We start from the raw sequence: 12,736 nt of genomic DNA on the forward strand, positions 1-12,736 counted from the left end.
ATATCCAAAAAGTCTTATTGTTGATATAAATGCAAGTTTTAATCATGCAAGCAAAGACCACTCACATTTTTCGCATTTAAATCACGCTCGCGTTAATTTCACGATTTACAGTATCTTTTCACACTTCTAATTGAATTGTCTTCAATTTATGTCTCCAACAAGTGTGAGTTACATTGGTTGGTTCAGCTCTGATTTGAACAGCATTGTGGCTACACCATGTTGTAAGTCAGAGATCTTTACAACATAGGCACAGATATGGTGCTGACAGACCAGTGATAATTATTTCTATCTGTTCCTTGGATGCCAGATCCTGACTTAGCTAAGGGATGTAATTCTGCCCACAGAAATGCAGCAGCTTAGAAACTCTTCCACTTATGCTCCTTTTGTGAGGCAATAAACAGCAACGAGATGACCACAACGTTTCAATGAAAGTTTTCACTTTCACAGAGTGGAAGTAACTTTGGACCTATTCGGCCACAGAATATGATCATGATGGATGCAAAAGAGAACTGATCTCCTTATGCAATGATACTCACGTTGGTATTTATTTTCATAAGGATATTGCCACTTCTTTAGATTAAGGTTGGGTGTAAATGGCCATATTCCTGTCTGAAAGGTATGAAGATCCTTTGTGGACTGTCTGGTTAATGAATGAATCCATTACTAAGTTTGAGACAGTCGGAACAGGCAGCTGCAAATCTTATGCATGTTTTGTCTGCAAGTGCAATTAGATCTTTATGTACAGGCTATGACCTATTGAAACAGCAACACTTGGCCAATATTTCCAGTTTTAAATGTCACCTTAGTCACCATTCTCTTGTTTTTGTAGTATACTTAAATTATTTCAAAGGACAACAGCGATATATTGATGAATCAGAAAACTCTTGGGAAAACTAATTATCAGGTGTGCCCTTTGCCTGTTTCAGTGTGGGGTGTTTTTCTGTCTGGGGATATGTCAGTGAAGTGCTACTTATGGTCCTAATGAAATAATGTCATTGTTTGTTTTATTCCGCAGGGGGATAAGGGGGAGATAACTGTGTCTGGACCAACTAAAGTAATGAAATCTGGACCGTTTGATTTGGGTTCTGCATAGTTCTCCTTCTTGACCGCCATTTCCATGAAAAAAAAAGGATCAGCAAAGTTTTTTCGTACAAAAAGTACATGTTATTAGGAAAATACCAAGAATTTAATGTGTCTTTCAAATATATTTCCTTATTGATTTGGTGCTTTGTGTGTCCTTTGGTAGCCTTTCATCGCTAATACTTATTTCAAGAGCTGTATTTCTTTCAAAGAATATAGAGGCCAATATCAAGGAAGTTTTTTATGAGGACATTTAGAAATATATGGTCATGTATCATACATGCATGTTTGCTGAGCTCACTCACTCACTCTCTCAGTCACTCTCTCACTCACTCATTCACTCACTCACTCACTCACTGATTTGTCCACATCCACATTAGCAATGAACTTAATTACCTTTCTTTGCTTCATTATTATTCATGGATTACCAGTGCATTATGTATTATGATTAGTGTTGTGCAGGATGTTGTTTCCTCTCGAACAACCTAATATAATCAGGGTTTTATGCGAATCACCAATGTGCGTCCAGCACTCACAAATGTTTAGATTGGACGAAGAAAAAGAATATACTGCATCCCGGGGGACACAGCATAATATTCATTGTACCTACATCATATCAAGAGCAGTTATGGGTGTCTGTTATTTCACCCATCAATCATGACCACTGTCCACATGATCTTTGATTGATACCAGGCTCTAAAGTAATTATCTGAATGTACAGTACACTACACCATTTCATTACTTTACAGGACCCTCATATTGCCTGCAGGGATGCTTAAAATTAATTATTGGGGGTCCAGTCCCCCACTGTTGTAAGTCAAGGTAAAACCCTGTATCATGTTTCTGCAACACTCCATTTCATGTATAAATTATGAGTGAAGTAGAAAAATGAAACCTGTAACAAATATTTTTATTACTTTTGAACTTATTGTTTTGCTCTGCTGTTTTTTGTGAGAAAGTTGATATAAGCAAAGCGATATGTGACCATGTGTTGACAACCCTCTGATGATGTCCTCTACGTGAACTCGGCAATATTCCATCTGTATGACGGTGGTCTGTAAATAATTGAGTCTGGACCAGTTAATCTAGTGATTGACATCATGAGCATCCATCTGCGTTATCTGGATCCAATGACATGCATCCACTAAATCTGCGAGCCTGACCACCCTATACCATAAGTCTCTAATGGCAAGCATGGGCTGTGAGAACAATTCTTCCCCGAATCTTCACGGGGAGCATTGATGTTTGAAGATCGATGCCTGTATTATTTTGAGGAATTGGTTGTCAATTAACTGAGATGTAGTGTTACAGCTAAAAGACAACATTGTTTCATATTTAAGATGGGGATTATAAATTGAGAAGCCTTCCTCCTAGTTTTCTTTATACTAAGGCTGCAGCTGGCTTCACACTTAAATGTCTCAAATCAAAACAGAGGGACAGGTGATCTATGGTCTGTGAAGTAATCAATGCAGCTGCATGTTGCTGTGCAGTGCTGTATACCTTAGTTGTGCTTCACTGCCGTGTTTGATTCCAACATTTGGCCTGTGTAATGCCCCTTGATTTATCAGCACCAAACCAATGCTTGTGGGTTTTGTCAGTGGATAATGCCCTGCAACCCTTTGAGCTTTCCTCCAACATTTCTTGACATGCTGTGATATGACTGAAATACTGTTCAAAGCAGAATTAAACTCAATTAACTCGGAAGAGGCTATCAATGATGAAAGTAAGATAATGTTACTGGAATCAAAGTTGTGAAACAATCTGTACGATAAACATCACAGAGACCCTCAGTTTGACATTTCTATTTGTTGCAAATACTTTTATCAGCAGCACAGATGGCAAGTAAAGAAAATTTCAAATGTCCTTTAAACCTAAAACAGAGATGAATGGAACCACTATATGAACAGAATCCTGTTTATGACCTCATCTCCATCTTATAATGTCTATTTATGAAGGCCGCTCCATAGAATAGACATTGGGATAAAAAAAAGAGTTGAACCTTCCTTTGTGGGTCTCTGAATCCTTGCAAATGTCTCCTCTCATTTAGGATATTCTGGTGAGGATGAGTGTTCAGGAAAACCTCATCTAGACAGGTGGGCTGAAAGGGCTGGTGACATTGAGGCTGTCCAGGTTATTTTTATCTATTCCTTTGATGGTCTCAGTTGTGGTGGAGTTGACATGGAGGCCAGATGGGGAAGTTATTTTCTACCTCAAAGTCTCTCGAAGGTATTTAGGCTATGGATGCTGCATCACACAAACCTTCTTGCCACCAGACATGAACATTGATTTTTGTTGTGTAACTCTTCTTTTTAGGAGGAGCAATTATCCTCATCGAGATAACTACATATTTTGGGGGGCAAAAGCTCCCATTACACTCTCATATGTTGAAATATTTCGATCATCAATTTGGGTGGCAGATTTGAGAGTTTTATCTTATGGGGTAGATATGTAACTGCAGTGATGGTTCAAGACTAAGGTTGAGTGAGCGTGAGATGCTGATATCATGGCCAGCTACTGCCAATCTAAGGTCCCATGAGCCGGCCCACGCGATTAAGGTATTGAAAATTGCTGGTTGTGTGAAGGAGGAATTATTGATGGGTTTCATGTGTGTATGATTTTATGCCTCTTTCAGCCATATTCTGGAGAAATTTATGACTCATACAAAATGAGTGAGTGAGTTGGATTTGCCGACACTTTGAACAAGTTTCAGTTATATCACAGCGTGTCAGCTTGATCTTGGAGGTAATGGTTTTGTTTGTTTGTTTGTTTGTTTGTCTGTCTGTTTGTGTTCAATGCTGCACTCAGCAATATTCCAGCTATATAACGGCAGTGTGTAAATAATCAAGTCTGGACCAGATAATCCAGTGATTGACATCATGAGCATTGTACACAATTGGGATACGATGACATGCATCAACCAAGCCCGACCACCCGACTCCTTAGTCACCTCTTATGACAAGCATGGGTTGGTGAAAGTCTAACCCAAATCCTCACGTGTAGGAAGATCATGGTGATGCAGGTCTTTTGCAACTTTGGTGAAACCAAGAAAGTTAATCAAGGAGAATCGTGGATACGAACCCAGAGTCACAGGTTTATAGCACCGTGACAAATGACAATAGTTTGAATACGTTAATACAGAAGATAGTTTCTGTGTTGGAAGATGACGGCTGCAGACCCACTGCACCACTGAATGTCATACCTTAACTGCCACATTCACACAGCTAACATCTAGCCGTGTAACTTCATATAGCAGCACTGGCTTTTTACTAGTGATGGACTAACGTGATCGGGTGGTCAGGCTCGCTGACTTGGATGATGCATGTCATCGTATCCCACTTGCGTGGAGCGATGCTCATGACATCAATCACTGGATTGTCTGGTCCAGACTCGGTTATTTACAGACCTCAGTCATATAGATGGAATATTGCTGAGTACAGTGTTAAACAACAACAAACAAACAAACAAACAAAATTGTGATAGGTGTATTGGCCTGGATTTTTGTATTGCAATTTATTGCACTAATGATTTCATGTATTGTGATACATACCACAATATATTACATACATTCCATCATCTGTAATTTGTTATGAACCTGAACAAAAAAACTCCCCCTGCAAGTTTTTGACAATTTTATGTTTTGTTGGATGTTGCTATGGTCACCAACTGTCGGTAATAGTTTCATTGTTTTGACCACAGGAAAAAATAGCTAATTTCTTAATTTCCTCTTGAGTTGACACTTGTGTCAAATCTGCCAACAAGATGATATGCATGATTTTGAAAAACGCAATATACCAGTTTTTTCCAAATGTATTGTGCTACTTATTCATTGGTATTTAATATTGTGGTATACCAATGTACCAGTAATATCGCTCACCTCTATTTGTCACAATACACATTGTCCTTATTGACTTGTATCAATATGATCTTTCTGAAACAGAGGTTTATTAATATATTCATATGTCCGTTTAAACTAGATATCAGTAGGGAATACGGTGTTGTCAGAACTAGCAATACGTTTTGAATGCACCCCATAAAATCAGTAGAAAACTTTAACTTAAACAATCTTAGACTTACACTGAATTGATCAAACATTCTTGGTGAATTGGAAGAATGTCTTTAAAAGACATATCACCATGCTGGTATTTAAAAAATATAGAGCTGCAGAGCATTGTAAAAAATCGCAATGCAATTTTAACTGGTAATACTGATCACCTGATCATATTACTTCCTCACGAAACTGGCCAATATGATGAAGTTTCAAACTACAACTAATTGCTACATGCTTAGACACACATTATGCCATGAATTATAAATATACTTGAGGCTCATATGTTCAGTCCAAGGTTTCAAATTCAATATTACCACCTCTGATAGCAATGTCTGATTTGACGACTACATCATTGCTGAAACAAATTAATATTTATAGAAAAGTATTTCTTTCTTATTCAAAGTCTATAGGTCCCATCAAATAATGTTATTAACAAATAAAGTTTGCTTCACAGTTGGTTTCAAGTTCAATTTTGTGCCCTAAAATCTAGAGATAGGTTGAAAACACTGACACCATGTCTGTCTCCTAATTATACCTCACACTCAGTCAATGAGATTGGGAAAACATTGGCCTTTCCTGACGTTAAGAGCAGTGAATAGTCTATCAATAGATAATTATCCCAAATATATCATTGGGTTTGGGACAATCGTATCATTATGAAGTGAAATAATATTCTTTACTACCGAATGTTATATTCTTACGACAGACTGTTGACATTTAGGTATGATGAAATAATGTCTAAACAAGAAGAGAGAATACCTGTTTGGTTATGCATAATTGCCAATGTTAGTTACCTTTGATTTGAAAATTCACTTTTATAAAACCTTTTGTTGTTGTTCGTCTTATGGTTGTGTTCAGTTTATGTGACATGTCATGGATTAATTCAATACTTGTCAGGGACATGTCATGGATTAATTCAATACTTGTCAGGGACATGTCATGGATTAATTCAATACTTGTCAGGGACATGTCATGGATTAATTCAATATTTGTCAGCAACATCATGGATTAATTCAATACTTGTCAGGGACATGTCATAGATTAATTCAATACTTGTCAAGGACATGTCATGGATTAATTCAATACTTGTCAAAGACATGTCATGGATTAATTCAATACTTTCAGGGACATGTCATGGATTACTTCAATACTTTTCAGGGACAGGTCATGGATTGATTCAATACTTGTCAGGGACATGTCATGGATTAATTCACTACTTGTTACTTCAGTACTTCTCAGGTAAATGCCGTGGAATAATTCAATACTAACCAGGGACATGGATTTTTCTCCACCAATAAAGAAGGTTACTGATATAGTTCAGCTAAAATACACTTTGTGCAGTCTAGCAGGCAAGTTTTCATCAGTTCCTCTGAACTAGAAAATATTTATTTATGTTGACAGTCAATTTTATCCCATGCTCTTGTTTTATAGCTTGTGAAAAGAATCACCTGAAGCTGTCGTGGTAGTGACACATCTATAACTTGATTTCCTTCCCTTTGTACAAGCGGGAGACGAGTTTCCGTGTATGTACCTTACGGCTACTCCGACTCTCTGCGACTCATTCAGGCCTTTTTAGAAGAAATTGGGACCGATGATTACCATGTTACTTGGCTCTGGCTCATTCTGAGGCATAATCGATTCCGATATCTCGTGTCAGTTCGGTTACTTTTTCCAACATGGTGTTAAGAACATTTCTATCCCACAATCATGACTACCATCCTGTTCGTTGGGCGTGCAGGAAAATTGATCATGTAGTTTTTGTTGAACAGTTTAGTGAGTAGTTTATACATTAAGCAAATTTAGTGCACCTTTTCAAACATGCTGGGGTCCCAATCTCTTTGGATTTCATGAGCCTATTGTTATAGCCAAGTTTTATTTTTCAACCTATTCATCATTCTTTTCACAGAGCAATGTTAATTTGAATCCACAAATAGTCCCAAGAAATGTAAATCAATTGGATTTGATCTTTTTCTTAATGTGATATTCTCCCTTCCTGAATTAATTCAGTGTGGTGAAGTTTGAATATTATTTTTCAAGATGGTAATCTTTATTTAATTGTGAACAAGCAGATGAGGATTTCCTTATCTTTATTCTGAACTATATTTGAAGTAGCAGTATTGTAAGGAGAAAGATGAAACACTCTTTTAATAACATTAAGTGAGCCGGCAGTGAACTTTAAACACTATTAGTGGAGGCTTTGTTTGTTCTGATAATTTCTTTTATCAGAGGCAAAATTTTGAATTGTTGTAAACTTGTTACAGAGGGGGCTTTCTGCTTCTTCAGATGAGATTTCGTTTCTGCCAAAGTTGATGGAATTGGTTGTGAGAAGTAGAGATTGGATTTGAAATTTTCCATGGCTTAATATTTGTAAAGGAGGTATTTGTTGCCATGTGCTATCAGGATGGTTTCTTCTACTTTCTTGTGCATGTTCAAGTGGTTGTTGGTAATATTTTGAGAACCATTTTACATCTCTTGATACCCATTGAGAGTACATGGAAATAGGAAACTTTTAATTGGCAAGAAGTAGCTCCTGAAATGATACAAAGTAGAAGTAAGTTATTCCCATTAAAGTTTCATGCCTCCACTATATGTAGAATTATGATTTGGGGTGTTACATTTCAAAGGTTATTTGTATTGAATATTGGCACTCATTATATTTAGGATAAGTGCATTGTGATTTTTCTCAAAATCGCACAGTGACATTGTCACAGAAATAGTCTATTATCTTTCCATATCCTTTTTATTTCAATACATTGTTTACTCCAAAACCATTTTTTTTTTTAAATGTACACATTATAGGTAAGGGAATTGACTAAGGGCTGTTACCAATTGATTACAATTTACTAAAATCAGGGAAATTGTTTAGTTCTAAATTTGGATATCAAACAGTATCTTCATGTATATCTTTGACAAACATGAAGGGCTTTTTGCAGAGTTCCAAAGTTCTCTGTCAACACTCAGGCATCATATATCACACACACACATTGTGCACAGGGCTGGATACATGACCATAGGCCAGCAGCAGTTAGATTGGAACCAAGATTCAGTTTAATGTCGCCAGATCTTGTAAAGTAGCCACTGGAGGTATTGACAGACTAATTGTGTTTGAGCGCCTAAAGGTAGTGTTGTATTCCTCATTTCACGACTTGTGTGAGGTTGTTGATATTGTTTGAAGTATTTTAATATTGGCGAAAATGAACTTCATCGTCAATATTCTCGACATATCTGCTTAATTAGACAAGTATTTGACTTTCAGAAGACATTGTTATTTCTGTTAAGAGATGTCTTTCACAGACACTTCTGTCAGTGTGTAGACATCTGGCGTGTAGAACTGGATGAGGTATTTGCATTTGGAGTAGTTTTGATCTGTTCGATTGATTGAGATAATAGTGTCTATGATTTTTTTTTTAGATGAAGGTTTTACTAACAGTTAGTTGAAAAAGGCAAATCATCTACTAGTTTTGTTGTCATGTTCACGGTTTTCCGTAAAAACGAAACTTGCATTATCAAGTTCCCATGGTTGGCAAATAAGTTTATGTGATTTCTTTTTCCACAAGTGACTTAACTGAAAACAGCTTTTGACAATGTACTTACCTGTGAGTGAATGGTAGATATTTGTTCCTGATGACTATGTCCTAGAATATTGAAGAAGGTAACTTCAAATCAGCTAGTATCAAAAAGCATGTGTAGTAACAAGAACTTGTTTCCAATAATACAACACTGACTTGAAGTGTGCTATTGTTCCTTCCATCACACCATACCTCCTCATGCTCTTCTTAACACATATTGATTCACATGCTGACCAACCCAGTTTCCTGCAATTGACTCTTCCACCAGTCACATTCAGACCATCCTATTCCATACAGAGGGTTGGAAGGTCAGTCTTGTCCAAACTCTCCCTGGTCACAGCAGTAGGCTGACCAATGCCAGGAGAGCGAGGAGAATTCACTGTCACCCAAAGGGGAGAAGAATTCTCCGATGGTGTTCTAGTGGGTGGAAAACAAGCCTGGCTTATCTGATTGGTCAGTGGATTGGCTCTGATTTATAGATATGGTTTCATCTGCCAATGAGACGGCAATACAAATAAGCGGAGCAGGTGCCCAACCACCACCTGACCCCAACGACTCATTTGGGACTGACAGTGTGAAGGAATCATGTGTATACTATAAGATTTGCAAATTGGGAGAGATGGCATTGATCCTAAATTCTTATCCATCCCTCTGCCTTCGTATCTCCTTGTTGTAACAGCATTGTCACTGGTCCTGGAACTAATGCTTTATAGATTATTTCAAGATATTGGCAAACATGGTGACAATTGACATGCTGAGTTATGTCTGGTATTTGGAGTAACTTTGTTGTTAGCTCTTTCACATTTCATCATAGTTAGAGGGCTACATGAATATTTGATTGATCTTTCTTTCCATTTGTTATCATTATAATTATGGATATATCAGCTGACTGAAAATAGGGGTATATCTGCTGATCTGGAAATATTGGTATATCTGCTGACTGAAAAAAGGGGTACATCTGCTCTTCTGGAAATGTGTAAAAAGTGTTTTTTAAATTTATGAGCTGATCAGTTTTAGTTTTGTTTACATCCTGAGTTTTTAATGTTGAATTATTGTTTAAGAAATTAGGGTTTGGGGATCATGTAAATATTTTATGGCCCAGGACATTTAATGTTTTGTTTTTTTAACTATTGGCTGATTATTATCCTTGGTCGGTCAGCGCAGTTGTGTCAGGTGCATGTAAGACTGGAAAACAATAAGTGACACACGCTGTTGAAGTTTCCTTTTTGCTTAAAACCATGGCTCTTTTTCTCAAAGCAGTCACAGCACTTTGATAGAACTACCATGCTATAACATACATTCACTGTTGTTATAATGCCAAGATTGCTTGAGGAACTAGGCCTGGATTGCAGTAAAATGGTCGATTGAACAACCTATGTCACTCATGGTTTTACAGACCTAAATAAAACTGACATGCTAGGAAATTCCGTAATGTTACAATCAACATTAAAAATCCATGTCCAACTGCGGATTGTTTCCTATCTTATACACTGGCAACAGATGGTGGAGAAAATTTGGTTATTGATTATGGAAAACAAGTCCATTAGAAGGGACACCATGTGTTTACAAACATCAGTAATAAACAGTACTCATTATGAGCAGATTAAGTTGTATGTTGAGTTGAAACTAAAGCCCATCATATGATAGTTTGAGGCATATGATCTGTGCTATTAGCAACTTGACCTTGACCTAGGTCATATGAATTTCTACATGTGTAAATGATATGTTTGGCTGACTGCAGCACACAACAATAAAGAATCTCCACCTGTTACAGCTACCTGGAAATAGTTGAGTTTTGGCCGAGCAAACCAGTGGCTGATATTCTGAGCAACATCCCCACACACACAATGTTGATAAACCAACCAGCCTGACAAGCCCAGACCTCATTAATCACCTCTTGTCACAAACAATAGAGTGCATATTATAACAACATTAGAGTTGGTTGAAGTTTGTATGGTGTAAAACCATACTCACTCACTCATTGTCTTATTAAAAACCACATGTCCAAAAGAGCTGAAATTATAGTTCAGTACGTCAATGGGAATTTTTAGAAAAAATACACAATCAAGTCAACTTTTGAAAAAATGAAAATACAATCTGGGGTTGTTTTTTAACTGAAGCTATGATGATGATGATGATGATGATGATGATTTGTTTGAAGTAATAAGCATCATAATAAACAGCATCATGTTAGATGCAATTGAACATATTGTCATCACAAAGAGAATTTTTTTGTAATAATGGCTCATGAGAAATACTTTGAAGTTGACATTGACAGCATTGTTTTGGATCAAACTCTGCCTGTGAAACAAGGTTAATTGGCTTCACAAACACTCCATGTTTGAAACTTTGAGGCTTCAGGAAACTGGAGACTGTTGTATCTTAACAGTGTGTTGGCTCACATTGACAAGAGTACAGAGATCGATAGAACCGAGTTCACCTGTATAATATGTGTAAAGATCTTGATCTATTTTAAATGGCTGATGAGGAAGCAGATGGGATGGTGCTGAAATATTCATGGTGTGTTTGGCACAGGTGAAACGGATCTGTTGGTTATTATTGCAATATTTGTCAGTGCCATTATTGTGCTATTTGTCAGTGCTATTATTGTTTTACGTTTTGGTGCAATTATTGGATCACAAAAGTTTCATCATCAGAACATTATAGAAATATGTAACTTGCCATAAACATTTAATTAGTCTCCACTGTTTACAATAGTCTCTGTCATGTTGTATCATGTATATGTGGACTGATTTGTTCAGTATCCATGGCCTACAAACTCTGAATAAAACATTACTACAGTAACATCAATGAATAGGTTGGTTGGTTGGTTGGTTGGTTTGTTGTTTAACGCCGCACTCAGCAATATTCCAGCTATATGACGGCGGTCTGTAAATAATCTAGTCTGGACCAGACAATCCAGTGATTAATATCATGAGCATCGATCCACACAATTGGGATCGATGACATGTATCAACCAAGTCAGTGAGCCTGACCACCCGATTGCCTTTTACGACAAGCATATTCACCTTTTACGGCAAGCATGGGTTGCTGAAGACCTATTCTACCCCGGAATCTTCACGGGTCTCGATGAATAGGAACCAACTTGGATCAACCTTGGGTTAAAAGATAATTATGTGTTTGTGCATACGAGGCTATTTGCATACTTGCACCTGGAAAACTATAAGTTCTAGGCAATTGTTAAAACATGTTTCTCAAGGCAATAAACACCCAGTGTGAGATCATTTAGCAATCTGTTTGTGTCTAAAGAAATGTAGAAGTATATTTTCATTTGTGGAATGTGAAACATATGGGAATGATAAATGTAAAGCTGTATATTTATATAGGTGCCATTGGTCTGCATTAAGTAGCCATTTAGACCAAGCGTCAGAAGTACGGACCCAATGTCCACTGACCTTCATCTCGATTCTCAGGGGGACGCCTTGTTTTCCAAGGAAGTCACACATTTGCATTGAGATAGGGTTGTTTTTTCAGATGCGGAAGACGTGCTGAACTTAATGTGAAGTAAATTGATACCGTTATAGTCCACGACAAGATACTGTTTACATGGAGATAGTAATTTCGGTAAATAAGAACTGGATATTCATGCCTTGTTGTGCTCCCTGCAGACATTGTTGTTGCTTCAGTGGGAACAGGGAGGTTCGTTTGCTTTTCTACTGACCAGAAATGAATCAGTTATTCCCTTGAGTTATTACTTCCCACACACCAATGTGTTTTCAGTGTTGTCACTTTCATTGAGATTCAGTTTGTAATTTTACATTGTCTTTTTGACTAGGGCTAAAACAAACAGATTTTTATGAAGTCTGAAAGGCACCAATAACCATGAATCCAAATCTATATATAATCAATACAGTTTCAATGGCTTTTTAGTTTGATAACATCAAGAGATAAAATGTGTAACATGTCATTATTTATGGGGGCGGTCGGGGAGCCTAGTGGTTAAAGCGTTCCTTCGTCACGCCACAGACCCGGGTTCGATTCCCGACATGGGTACAATGTGTGAAGCCCATTTCTGGTG

The 12,736-nt window shown here is 37.3% G+C and overlaps 2 protein-coding genes across 2 annotated transcripts in view; one reads left to right on the forward strand and one right to left on the reverse strand.

Annotated features, from left to right (window-relative positions):
* Window positions 1-9,059, reverse strand: part of LOC124144550 (neuropeptide Y receptor type 6-like) — a 39,009-nt gene extending 29,950 nt beyond the window's left edge. Inside the window, exon 1 of the mRNA XM_048403950.1 lies at window positions 8,723-9,059. The gene's annotated coding sequence lies outside the window, so the exon portion shown is untranslated. The remainder of the gene's footprint in view (window positions 1-8,722) is intronic.
* The window catches only part of LOC124144542 (cleavage and polyadenylation specificity factor subunit 2-like), a 217,482-nt gene that overhangs the window by 77,679 nt on the left and 127,067 nt on the right, over window positions 1-12,736 (forward strand). The gene's annotated exons all lie outside the window — the stretch shown is intronic.

Source organism: Haliotis rufescens, unplaced genomic scaffold, assembly GCF_023055435.1.
Source record: "Haliotis rufescens isolate VD_foot unplaced genomic scaffold, xgHalRufe1.0.p SCAF_3, whole genome shotgun sequence".
Lineage (NCBI taxonomy): Eukaryota > Metazoa > Mollusca > Gastropoda > Lepetellida > Haliotidae > Haliotis > Haliotis rufescens.